We start from the raw sequence: 12,374 nt of genomic DNA, 5'->3' as shown, positions 1-12,374 counted from the left end.
ACATTCTCCAATTGTCTGCCTATTTACTCGTACGATCCAAGCATGTTCTGTTTAGGTTGATTGGCGATGATAAATTGTCCCATACTGTCAAGGGAATGAGCTGGGAATATACGTGGGCTGATGGGTATAGGGCCTGGGAGGGAATGGTGTCGGTGCGGGCCCGATAGGCCAAATGGCCTCCTTCTGCTCTGTAGGGATTCTATGGACATGGGTGCCGCTGGATGATCAGCATTTATTGCCCACCCCTTGTCCGAGGGCAGTTGAGAGCCAACCACATTGTTGTGGCTCTGGAATCACATGTAGGCCAGACCAAGTAAGGACAGCAGATTCCCTTCCTTAAAAGACATTAGTGAACCAGAAAGGTTTTTACACAATCGGCAATGATATCATGGTCATAAGTAGATTCTTGATTCCAGATGTTTTTACTGAATTTAAATTCCACCATCTGCCGTGGCGGGACTCGAAGCCGGATCATGAGACTATTAGTTGAGTTTGTGGATTAATTGTCCAGCGATAAAAACACTAGGCCATTGTATTCCTTTCTTCTTATATCCAGTCCCAAGTTACAATGATAGTTACCCACACCAGAAATACAATAAATCGATAATAATTCCTTAAATGAATTATATTTTTGATGCAAAGTGTTAGAGACACAGAATGATTGCAAATCAGATTGACATCTTTACCCTGATAAGTTAATGTCATCTTCTGTATGTCTATTCCCTTGTGGAGGGGTGGATAAATGAAGGGACTTAATTTACAATGAAATTGTTTTTATTTTCTATCACAGATGCTCAAATGCAATTTCACCTCTTGGACTGGCAGAGACAAGACAATGGATCTCACTGTTGCTGCCTCAGTGTTAGCCTAACTCTGGAATGTCGCAGTGTCAGCAATCAATTCATCGGGAATAATCCTCAGGGTTTTTGATTTATTTGATTTGATTTGGTTTGGTTTCATTTGATTTATTATTGGCGTGCATATTAGTACACAATGAAAATTAGTGTTTCTTGCGCACTATACAGAGAAAGCATACCGTACATCGAGATGGAAACGAGCGAGTGCAGAATGTAGTGTTGTAGTCATAGCTAGGGTGTAGAGAAATATCAACTTAATGCGAGGAAGGTCCATTCAAAAGTCTGATTGCAGCAGGAAAGAAGCGATTTTTTAGTCGGTTTGTCCGTGTCCTAATACTTTTGTATCTTGTTCCCGATGTAGAAAGGTGAGAGAGTATGTTCGGGGTGTGTGGCCTTTCGTTTTCAATGTTTTCTTTATATTTTTACAAGTATCGAATCGGAGGTTATGTTCACTCAGCCAGAGGCAGAAACCGGGCGTCTCTGAGGCTCCCTGAGACTGAGCTGTAAGGCCAACGCGTCGAATATTGGCAGCAACTGGATGGTTCGGGTCCACAGGTCCCTGGACAACGTTTATAGTGTGTTTTTCAGTAGGATAGATTTGGATCAACCTACAATTCCTCCGCCCCAGGGATTCAGAATCAATTTACTCCGCCCAAAGACACTTAAAACAACGTAAAGAGAAAATGCTGGAAAATCTCAGCAAGTCTGGCATCATCTGTAAGGAGAGAGAAGAGCTGACGTTTCGAGCACAGATTACCCTTTGTCAAAGCTTTTTCAAAGGGCCATCTGGACTCGAAACGTCAGCTCTTTGCTCTCCTTACAGATATTACCAGGCCTGCTGAGATTTTCCAGCATTTATTCTTTTGGTTTCAATTCCAGAATCTGCAGTAATTTGCTTTTATACTTCAAACAACGTCGTCTCTTTGGAAATAACATGAAAACCGAAGATTCCCAGCTTTCCCCTGTCTGTCCTACATAGACTCCAGTTCCACTGTGATGAAAATGACTCTTCGCCACCAATGAAATTGCCGAGCAAGCCATCCAGTTGTATCAAAGCTGCTATGGAAAGTCAAACAATAAAATCATCTGGAGGGCAGGTTTCAACTAGGTGGCTCACAATCGCCTTCTCAGTAGGGACAATTACTGTTGGCTTTGTCAGTGATGCTCACATCCAGAGATTCAATAAAAGCAGTGCAAAGTTCTGCAGATTTCGGAAATCTAATACTAAAACAACAAAAGTGCTACTCAGCATCTCAATGGGCATCAGCAGAGCCAGAACCAGATTCACATTTAAGATCGATGCCAGGATGCAAAATCTCTTGATATAATTATGAAGAGCAAGGCTGTTCTGCCCAATATCCTACCCAAATCCTCATTCTTCAAATAAAATCGCAAATTTACTTGCCATTTATCACATCTCGGTTTGTTGGAGCAAGTTTACGCAAATTATACTGCTATATTTCCAACATTACAGCAGTGAGTAAATTCAGCAAAGGTCCATCAGTGAGCTTTAAGAACATTGGGACGACATGAGGTCGGGTAAAGTGTTGTATAAATGCAAGTTCCACCAAAATGTAAGTTGTAATTCTTTGGAAGCGCTGTGATTAATGCGAATATAGTCACTCTTCCCTCTGATCATAGCAGCATAAAATCATAGAATCCCAACAGTTCAAAAAGAGGCCATTCGGTCCAACAAGTCTGCAGTGGTTCTCCAGCAGAGCATCCTACCTGGGCCCAGCCTTCACCCTATCCCGACAACAACACATATTCACAGGCTAATACCCCTAACCGACATATCATTGGACACTAACAGGAAATTTAGCATAGATAATCCACCTTGGGCCTGGGAAGGATGCTTTGCTGGATAGCTGGTGCAGACTTGATGAACCGAATGGTCTCCTTCTGCACTGTAGGGATTCTATGATTCTAAGTTGCACATCATTGGACGCTAAGGGGCAATTTATCATAGCCAATCCACCTAACCTGCACATCCTTGGACTGTGGAAGGAAACTGGAGCACTCGGAGGAAACTCACATGGATATGGGTAGAATGTGGAAACCACACACAGTCACCTGAGGTTGGAATCGAACGCGCTTCTCTGTCGCTGTGAGGCAGCAAAGCTAATTGTATCTCTCATTGATAACCACACTGGATTTTTTATTCTTCCCTTGTGTGAGTGTGATCACTATCTGTGACAGGAATACTTCAGACATCAGATCTGTTTCTTCGTTTTAACTTATCTAGTTTAAACATATTAAATGCTCAATCAAATTAATATCTGCCTGTTCACAGATGCTTTACTAATTGTGACATCAGAACTTACAGAACTAATTCTGAAATGGAATTTTTCATTTTCTTTTAATTAAATACAACTGGTGTAATGAATGTTCAAAACGTTTCTAATCATTTTGGACCAACTGTTAATATTCTTAAAATAAACCTCTATTTTGAGTTGAAACTTATCAATAAATGACGGTTTATCTGGTTTTGCTGTCATGGACATTTCATTGTAACCAGTGAGGTGTTTATGTAAATAAATACAAAAATAGAAATTCCAAATTAGATTGTTGACTGACAAAAACACAACAAATATTTCCCCACGAAGACAGCACAGAAATAGAGACAACCATGCAAATCAATTAACGGATCCCAGTAATGGTTGTTTTTCAACATTATTTATTCATCAGTTATGTGAAGAAAAACATCATGATGATATCTATGTGCAGAATTAGGAAATAATTCCTCTGATCCCGAAATATAATAACACGGCAAATGTGTTCGTAGAAATTTCCTGTGTTTCATCTCTTTCTCTGTCTTTCTCTTTTTTGGTTTTGTATCTTGTCTCTCCACGATGGTTCATCGTCTTCACTCCACAGTTTAAAGTCAGTGTCTGCCCAATGTATTCTCTCCGCCAGAGTTATAGGCTTCTAAAAGAATGTAATTCAATAAATTGGATCCGTGAGTGAGATTTACTCTAAAAGATCTCTTGAGCATCCTGTGATCTGGAAATGCTTGAGACATTTTTTTTTGTATCTAATAGAGATGTATCTAGTGATAAGGATTCGATGTGGCAGTATCCATAAGACCATAAGACATAGGAGCGGAAGTAAGGCCATTCGGCCCATCGAGTCCACTCCACCATTCAATCATGGTTGATTTCAACTCCATTTACCCGCTCTCTCCCCATAGCCCTTAATTCCTCGAGAAATCAAGAATTTATCAATTTCTGTCTTGAAGACGCTCAACGTCTCGGCCTCCACAGCCTTCTGTGGCAATGAATTCCACAGACCTACCACTCTCTGGCTGAAGAAATTTCTCCTCATCTCTGTTCTAAAGTGACTCCCTTTTATTCTAAGGCTGTGCCCCCGCGTCCTAGTCTCCCCTGCTAATGGAAACAACTTCCCTACGTCCATCCTATCTAAGCCGTTCATTAGCTTGTAAGTTTCTATTAGATCTCCCCTCAACCTCCTAAACTCCAATGAATATAATCCCACGATCCTCAGACGTTCATCGTATGTCAGGTCTACCATTCCTGGGATCATCCGTGTGAATCTCCGCTGGACGCGCTCCAGTGCCAGTATGTCCTTCCTGAGGTGTGGAGCCCAAAATTGCTCACGGTACTCCAAATGGGGCCTAACCAGTGCTTTATAAAGCCTCAGAAGTACATCCCTGCTTTTGTATTCCAAGCCTCTTGAGATAAATGACAACATTACATTTGCTTTCTTAATTACGGACTCAACCTGCAAGTTTACCTTTAGAGAATCCTGGACTAGGACTCCCAAGTCCCTTTGCACTTTAGCATTATGAATTTTGTTACCGTTTAGAAAATAGTCCATGCCTCTATTCTTTTTTCCAAAGTATCGAAGGATCTTTCCCTATATTTAGTCGGTGCTGTCCCTGTCCTTGGAGTATTTGACTGGACAGTGTCGAGGAATATTTACTCTGCATCTAAACTCACTGTACCTGCCTTTTGAATGTTTGATATGACTTTGTCAAGGAAGATTTAATCCGTATCTAATCTCTGCTGTACCTGACCTGGGTGTGTTTTATGGAACTGTGTAGACGGTCTTTCCCCTGTAACTAACACTAATGCAAACCTGCCTCCCGAATCTCTAATGGAAGAGTGCAGAAGAGATTTTATCTATAAGAGAGTCCATACTCTTTCTGCCTTCATTTTGTTTGAGCAGACTTTATAGAGGGAGTTTCATTCTGTTTCCAGACAGTATACTGTTCTGGGAGTGTTTGGTTTGGATAGTGTAGAGGGAGATTCACTTGTATCTAACTCATGCTATTTCTGCCTTGGGAGTGTTTAATTTGGCAATGCAGAGGGAACTTTGCATTCTGCAGCTAACCCCATGTTCCTCCTGTCCTGTAAGTTTTTGATGGGACAGTCGGCCGTCTCTACAAATTTCATGGGGACTGAAGCAGTCCCTTTATATTACAGTAAATTTCCCCTGTGTCAGCTTATATTATGAGGCCATGCCTTTGTTTATTTTTCACTAGACCTTAACTCTTTTTATATTGCACGTAGAATTCTATATTGCCTGTCTCTACTCATATTAAACTGGATGTTTTATCTGTTTATACTAAACTAGAGGCTGACCCTGTTTATATTATACATCACCATGTTTCTGTTTATATTAAGCGAGACGTTGTCTCCGTTTACATTAATTTAGGTCTGTCTCTGCTTGTATCAAACTAGATGCAATCTCATTTCTGCAATTGATCGTGTCCACGTTTATATTGCATTGGACATAGTCTCAGTTTTTACTGCACCGGTCAATGCCAGTAATGATGAAGTTGGTTGGGGGAACACAATTCTCTGCATCTTTCTGCATGTGCAAACTCTATGAGGTTTTGGGCACTGGAAAAGAAGAAGAGATATCTGAAGTCTACTTCTGCTGACTGCATTGAAAATGGATACCAAGCCCTGTGCAGCATGCACTGTCAACAAAGAACAAAAAAGAAAGAAAATTACAGCACAGGAAAAGGCCCGTCGGCCCTCCAAGACTGCACCAACCAAATACTGTCGATCCAATACTGCCCGTTTCTGGATCCTGCCTGAAAGCAATGTTTTTATCCCAATATGTTATCTCTTCTTCTCGCAGAACCGTGTAGTAATACAGACATAACTCAAACAGAGACATAGTTAAGTGCAGGAATAACACTGACACAGTCTAGTGAAATATATACAGGGTCAGTATCAAATATTAAATATCCAGAGAGAGTGTCCAGTGCAATATAAACTGAGTTCTGGTCTAGCAGAGTAACAGAGCCAGACTGTATTTTAATATAAACAGGGGCCTGATCCAATAAAATAGAAATGAGTTAGTGCCGAGTGCCATGTGGGGATGGTCAAATATCAAATACTGGTATTTCCAATAACACCCACATCCCATGATAGAAACATTAAAAAAATACTTATGACATTGTCAAGGAAAAGCAAACGGAGACAGTGTCTAGCGCAGTTCCACTGGATATAGGAGCTTGTGTGATATGAATTGAGACAGAGCCGAGTAATTAATGATACTGGAGCGAGACTTGTCTGAACTGAGATGGAGCCAAGTGCATTAGTAATGTCTACTGATACATGACTGAGACAGGTTTAAACCGAGACAGAGTCCAGTGTGTTAGTGATAATTACTGATACAGTACCTAGAATGATATAAACTGAGACAGAGCCCATTTTATTCGTGGTAATTGTTGATGCAGGACCTAGACTGATACACACTGTGATTCGGACAATGCAGCTATTAGGACGTATTGCAACGTACAATGAAACTGAGACATGACAGTCTTAAATAATCAAATACATGGACTGGTGAAGCATTAACTTAAACAAGACCCAAACTATTAAAATCTAATGAACTATTAGCATAATAAATGTGACAGTACCATGTGTAATGCATGAAGACAGTATTTCCAGTTTAGTATACAGTGTTAAATGTCCTGAGGCAGTAAGAATTAAGACACGGCCTCTTGTCAGATTAGAAGAGAACTGGCTCAGTGCAGCTATAACTTAGAAATTATAATATTAACAGGGCCTGTGCCTCGTATATGAACACCTCAAATTGAGCCGAGTTCAGGAAAAAAACTTAGATAGGACCTCATGGAATGTGATCCAGGTAGAGCCTGGTGCAATACAGACAGGGTCAGAGGCGAGTTGAATATAAGCAGGGATATGATATGTTTAAAATTATTTCATGAGATTTTGGCGCCACTTATGTAAAGTCAACTTTTGTTACCAAACCCTAATTTCCTTTGAGAATGTGGTGGCAAGCTTTGGGAAGTTGGTGGGTGGGGTGTTCTTCGAGACAGCTACTTTTTCCAGAATGGCATTGAGCTTTTTGAGTGGCACAAGTTAGGCAGGTAGAGAATATTCAATCATCTGTGTTGGAACAGACTTGGTGGGCAGAAGGGCCTGTCATGTGCTGGACTGTTCTTTGTTCTTTGTTCATACTCCTGACTTTTGCGTTGTAGATGATGGATGGGGTTTGGGAAGTCAGGTGGTGAGCTGATCGCTGCAGAACTCCTGGCATCAGACCTGCTGTTGCAGCCACATGATTTAACTGCCTGTTCCAGTTCAGATTTTCACGAAGCATAATGCCCAGGATGTTGATAGTGAGGGAAAGGGAGATGGTTGGAATCTCCCTTGTTGGAGAGGGTCGTTGCCTGCCACTTGTGTGGCATTAGTGTTACTTGCCACTCATTAGCCCAAGACTGAATGTTTTCTAAGTCTTGCTTCATATAGACACAGACTGTGTCAGTACCTGAGGAGTCGGAACTGGTGCTGAACTTTGTTCAATCATCAGTGAACATCCCACATGTAAACTTTGATGATGGCTGAATCTTGGGGCTAGGTCACTAAGCTGAAGAATTCCTGCAGAGCCCTGTGACTGAGATGATTAACCATTAACAACAACAACCATCTTCCTTTGTGCTCCAGCCAGTGGACTGTTTTCCCCCCCTCATTCCCATTAACTGCAGTTTCGCTCGGGTTCCTTGATGCTCCAAACGGTCAATTGCTGTGTCGATGTCAAGGGCACGCACTCTCTATTCACCTTTTAATTTAAAATTTGTGTCTATATTTGGACTCATTTTAAATCATTTCTGGAATCGAGTGATCCTGGCGGAACAAAAATTGAGCATCTTGCTGTGCGTGTGTTTTGTGAAATATATCATGTTTATAAAAATTAATTTCAAAATGATCACTTGCATTCTTCCATTTACAGTACATGTTGGACGCACAATAAACACATCCAATTCAGATTGGCTTCCTTTACATATGTTACCTTTTCTGATGATTGAGGAGGACAATTTTTGAAAGGTTAGTTCTGCCACAAGTTCTGCCCATGAAGCTACCATTTGTCATTGCGTGTTATCGTTTTTGTATTATGAATGGATATTAGGAACTTTGGTGTAGAGCCAGTTATCACCAAAATCCTGTAGTCTTTGCCGTGCTGACGGTGTTGAATGTCTTTGCGAGATTGACCAAAGTATGTTAAAGAAATGGACACATATGGAACATGGAGAAGTTGTTGGCTGGAGTAACTGTTCCAACAAAGTCACTACACTGCACATCAGGAGCACCCGGTCTGCAAGCAGATGGTGTTTTCCAAGTGTGACCCCAGCAAATATCTTTCCCGTGATGCCATGACTGAGATATGTCTGTAGCTGGAGCATTCTCTTCCATTGACTTACTTTGCAAAAAGTGTGATGAATTTGAATCATACATCTCTTGTGGAATGGTGGGTGGCAGGGTGGCACAGTGGTTAGCTCTGTTGCCTCACATCACCAGGGCCACAGGTTTGGTTCCCAGCTTGGGTCAGTGTCTGTGCGGAGTCAGCACATTTTTCGTGTATGCGCGGATTTCCTCTGGGTGCTCCAGTTTCCTCCCACAGTCCGAAGGGACATGCAGGTAAGGTGCACGGCCAGGCTAAATTCCCCCTCAGTGTACCCGAACCGACACCGCAATGTGACGACTCGGGGATTTTCACAGTAACTTCATTACAGTGTTAATGTAAGCCGACTTGTGACATTAATAAATAAACTTCAAACATTAAATCTTCCAGCAGATAAGGAGAATGTCATAAATGTTCAGAAAAATAGTAATTATTTTCACCAATGATCTTCCATTCACAATTTATTAAATGCATTCACCAGTTCTCATTCATTCACAAAGATTAGTATATTTAACATTACTTTATGGAAGGCGGGCGACAGTATCTAGTGCAGCATTTATTCCACATTGCTAACTATTCGGTAAATTGGTGTTGAGCCGCCTTCTTGAACCGCTGCAAAACCTGCAGTGTAGGTACTTCCATAGTGCTGTTAGGGAGAGTGCTCATGAATTCCGACCCACCGACAGTATAGGAACGGTAATATATGTTCAATTCAGGTTGATGAGTGTCTTGGAGTGGAACTTCCAGGTGGGGTTTTTCCAGTTCACCAATTATCATCAATTCATACCGATAAACAATTATTTCACCAATTATATTCAGCATATTGAAAAAAGCAAAATACTACGGATTCTGGAAACTGAAACAAAAACAATAAATTCTGGAAAATCTCAACAGGCCTGACAGCATCTGGGGAGAGAGAATAGAGCCAACGTTTTGAGTCAGGATGGCCCTTTTTTATTTGGAGAAATTTGAAGAGGATGATGAAATTGGGAAATGATGAGCGTGGATAGGGATTAGGAAGTTTTTTTTTAGGATATAGTTCGTGATTGAGGCGTTGATTAGGTTAGTTAGGATGGAGAAGTTGATTATGATATTTGGGATCGATATGTGAATTGATGTAACTTGTGTGTGTCTCGAAGTAGTGTATATCATTAAACAGTAACTACTTAAAATATTCCCATCTCACAGGAAAGTTATGCAGCTTCTCTGACACTTTGTTCGAAACAATGATGATCTCTCCAACGCATCAGGAATACTCTGCCGAAGCGTCATCCAGACTCGAAACGTTGGCTCTATTCTGTCTCCACAGATGCTGTCAGACCTGCTGCGATTTTCCAGCATTTTCTGTTTGTTTTCAGTATTTCATTCTATACAACATACAATTGTAATTTGCTTCGTATGATATATTGATATTAACATTTATTGACACTTTCTTGGCCTTTTTGTCACCAAGGAATAAAATCTGTCCCAGAATTCAGTGGGGAATTGAATTAATTCAGACCGAGGATAATGAACAGCCACCCAGCAGCCTCTGCGCTTCATTGACAAGTTATCACCTTATCATCACACAGAATGTCCTGATACATAGCTGGAGTGTGTGATGATTTTCAAAGTGATGATAAAAATGAAACTCCCTGTACCTCATGTGAAGTTACTGAATCCTTAAAACCCGATTCATTATTACACTGTTACACTGTTTTGGGAAGTAATGTAACACTCGTAGTTGTCCAGTGAGTCTCACAATATTTTTGTGGCTACCTTATTTACTTTTCACCCTGTTACCTTCACTAATTTGGGTGAGGGCATGTTGAGTGATTTGTTGCACGTGGAAGAGCCACATGTTTCAAATATTACAATTCTCCCTCCTCAGCCTAACCATGTTCCCTCTTTTTATCTTGGATATGAAGATTCAGCATCAGCAGAGAAATGAACCATCCGAGCCGCAGGAAAATCTCGTCCTTCTCTTCGTGAGGATCAGCTTGCTAACTCCCGATAAACTCGGGATGGATTTCACCCAGACATTCTGGAAGAATTGGAGGTATTAGAGTGACGCAAATGGAATAAAGGAGCTGATTCAATTCATGAAATAATCAAACACAAATATGGGAATGCAGAACAGCATCTTTCAATGCCATCTATCAATGCATCCATCAATCCATTCATTGGTTTCTCAATCAAAGTATTCAGGCATCAAACTGTCATTCATCCAAACATCATTCATTGAAATGTCATTCATTCCTGATGCAGGATTGAATGACATTTCTCATCTCTAAAGAAAGGAAAGGCATGCAGCTACCGGGACTTGCTCGACTGAGTTAGAAGGAGAGGCTGGATAGACAGGGACTTTTTTCTCTGAAGTGTAGGAGGCTTTGGGGTGATCTTAGAGAGATCTTTAAAATAATGAGGGGCACAGATCAGCTAGATAGTAAATATCTTTTCCCAAATGTAGGGGAGTCTAAAACTAGAGGTCATAGGTTTAAGGTGAGAGGGGAGAGATACAAAAGTGTCCAGAGGGGCATTTTTTTCACACAGTGGGTGGTGAGTGTCTGGAACAAGCTGCCAGAGGTAGTTGTAGAGGCGGGTACAATTCTGTCTTTTAAAAAGCATTTAGATAGTTACATGGGTACGATGGGCATAGAGGGATATTGGCCAAATGCGGGCAATTGGGATTAGCTCAGGGGTTTTAAAAAAGTGCGGCTTGGACAAGTTGGGCCGAAGGGCCTGTTTCCATGCAGTAAACCTCTATGACGCTATGACTCTATGACTCTATCAACACAGTAAAACAATTATTGTTTGCGTAGATTGTGACATAATATTAATTTAATGGATCCAGTGACCCAGAGGCCCAGGACAATGATGTGAGGACAGGGATTTAAATCGCGCCATTGCAGCTGGTAGAATTTGAATTCAATTCATAAATCTGGAATAGATAATAATGGCGACCGTTAGAACATCTTTGATTCCCCAATGGAGCCAATCTGCCATCGCTACCTGGTCTCCCAAGGATGTGCCTCCAGGTGGACAGCAAAATAGCCTACTCTTTAATATTTTTAGAAGTGGCCTAGAAAACCAGTCAATTCACGAGAATTTGGACAGGCAAAAAGTGCTGGTCTTTCCAATCAAACATCCCATGGAAAGACAAAGGGAAAGAAAATACAGACATGCATGTACATGTATCATCTCTCTGAGACATCTCTCAGTTGTCTTGTAATCCTTTCTATCCATCTATCACAATATCCTGATGTGTTGGAAAAATAATCATTGTTGCTAACAGGGTGCCAGAGAAGATGCATGACTTTTATTTCTTTAGAGATGGCAAAATTCATCTAGATTTGCAACTTTAAAAAATTGAAATGCTTCTCGTACTGTTGCTGGGTAGATTTGTTTATAAATAGGCCTCATTGACAACGTGAAAGGTTTGAAGTTGGCTTGCAGCCAAGCAGTCAGTACTGAGAAAACAGATCTTTGATCTACTGCACAAACACCCCCAGATGCTTCCTGTCAATAACTTTGAGCATTTGACAGCAGGCTGGATTGCTGCCAAACACTGTGTGGGGCAGATTAGCGTGAACCTAAATGGACAAAATGGGATTCAGCCATTTAAACAATAAATGTTTCATTCCCGCAAGAAAGACACATTTTAAATCGTAATCATTCTAATCAAATATTATCATTCAGTGTCCTGTTCATTATGTGAGTAAATAGTATCGCAAAACAATAAAGTGACCAGATAATTTTTCATTTGTATAACTTCCAAGTAAATGTCATTCCAATAATTAAAGTCTGTTTATTAACCACTTCATGAAATGACAGAGAGAGATGTTGGTGGTCCGA

The sequence above is a fragment of the Mustelus asterias genome, unplaced genomic scaffold (assembly GCF_964213995.1).
Source record: "Mustelus asterias unplaced genomic scaffold, sMusAst1.hap1.1 HAP1_SCAFFOLD_94, whole genome shotgun sequence".
NCBI lineage: Eukaryota > Metazoa > Chordata > Chondrichthyes > Carcharhiniformes > Triakidae > Mustelus > Mustelus asterias.
Note: the sequence above shows the minus strand (reverse complement) of the source record.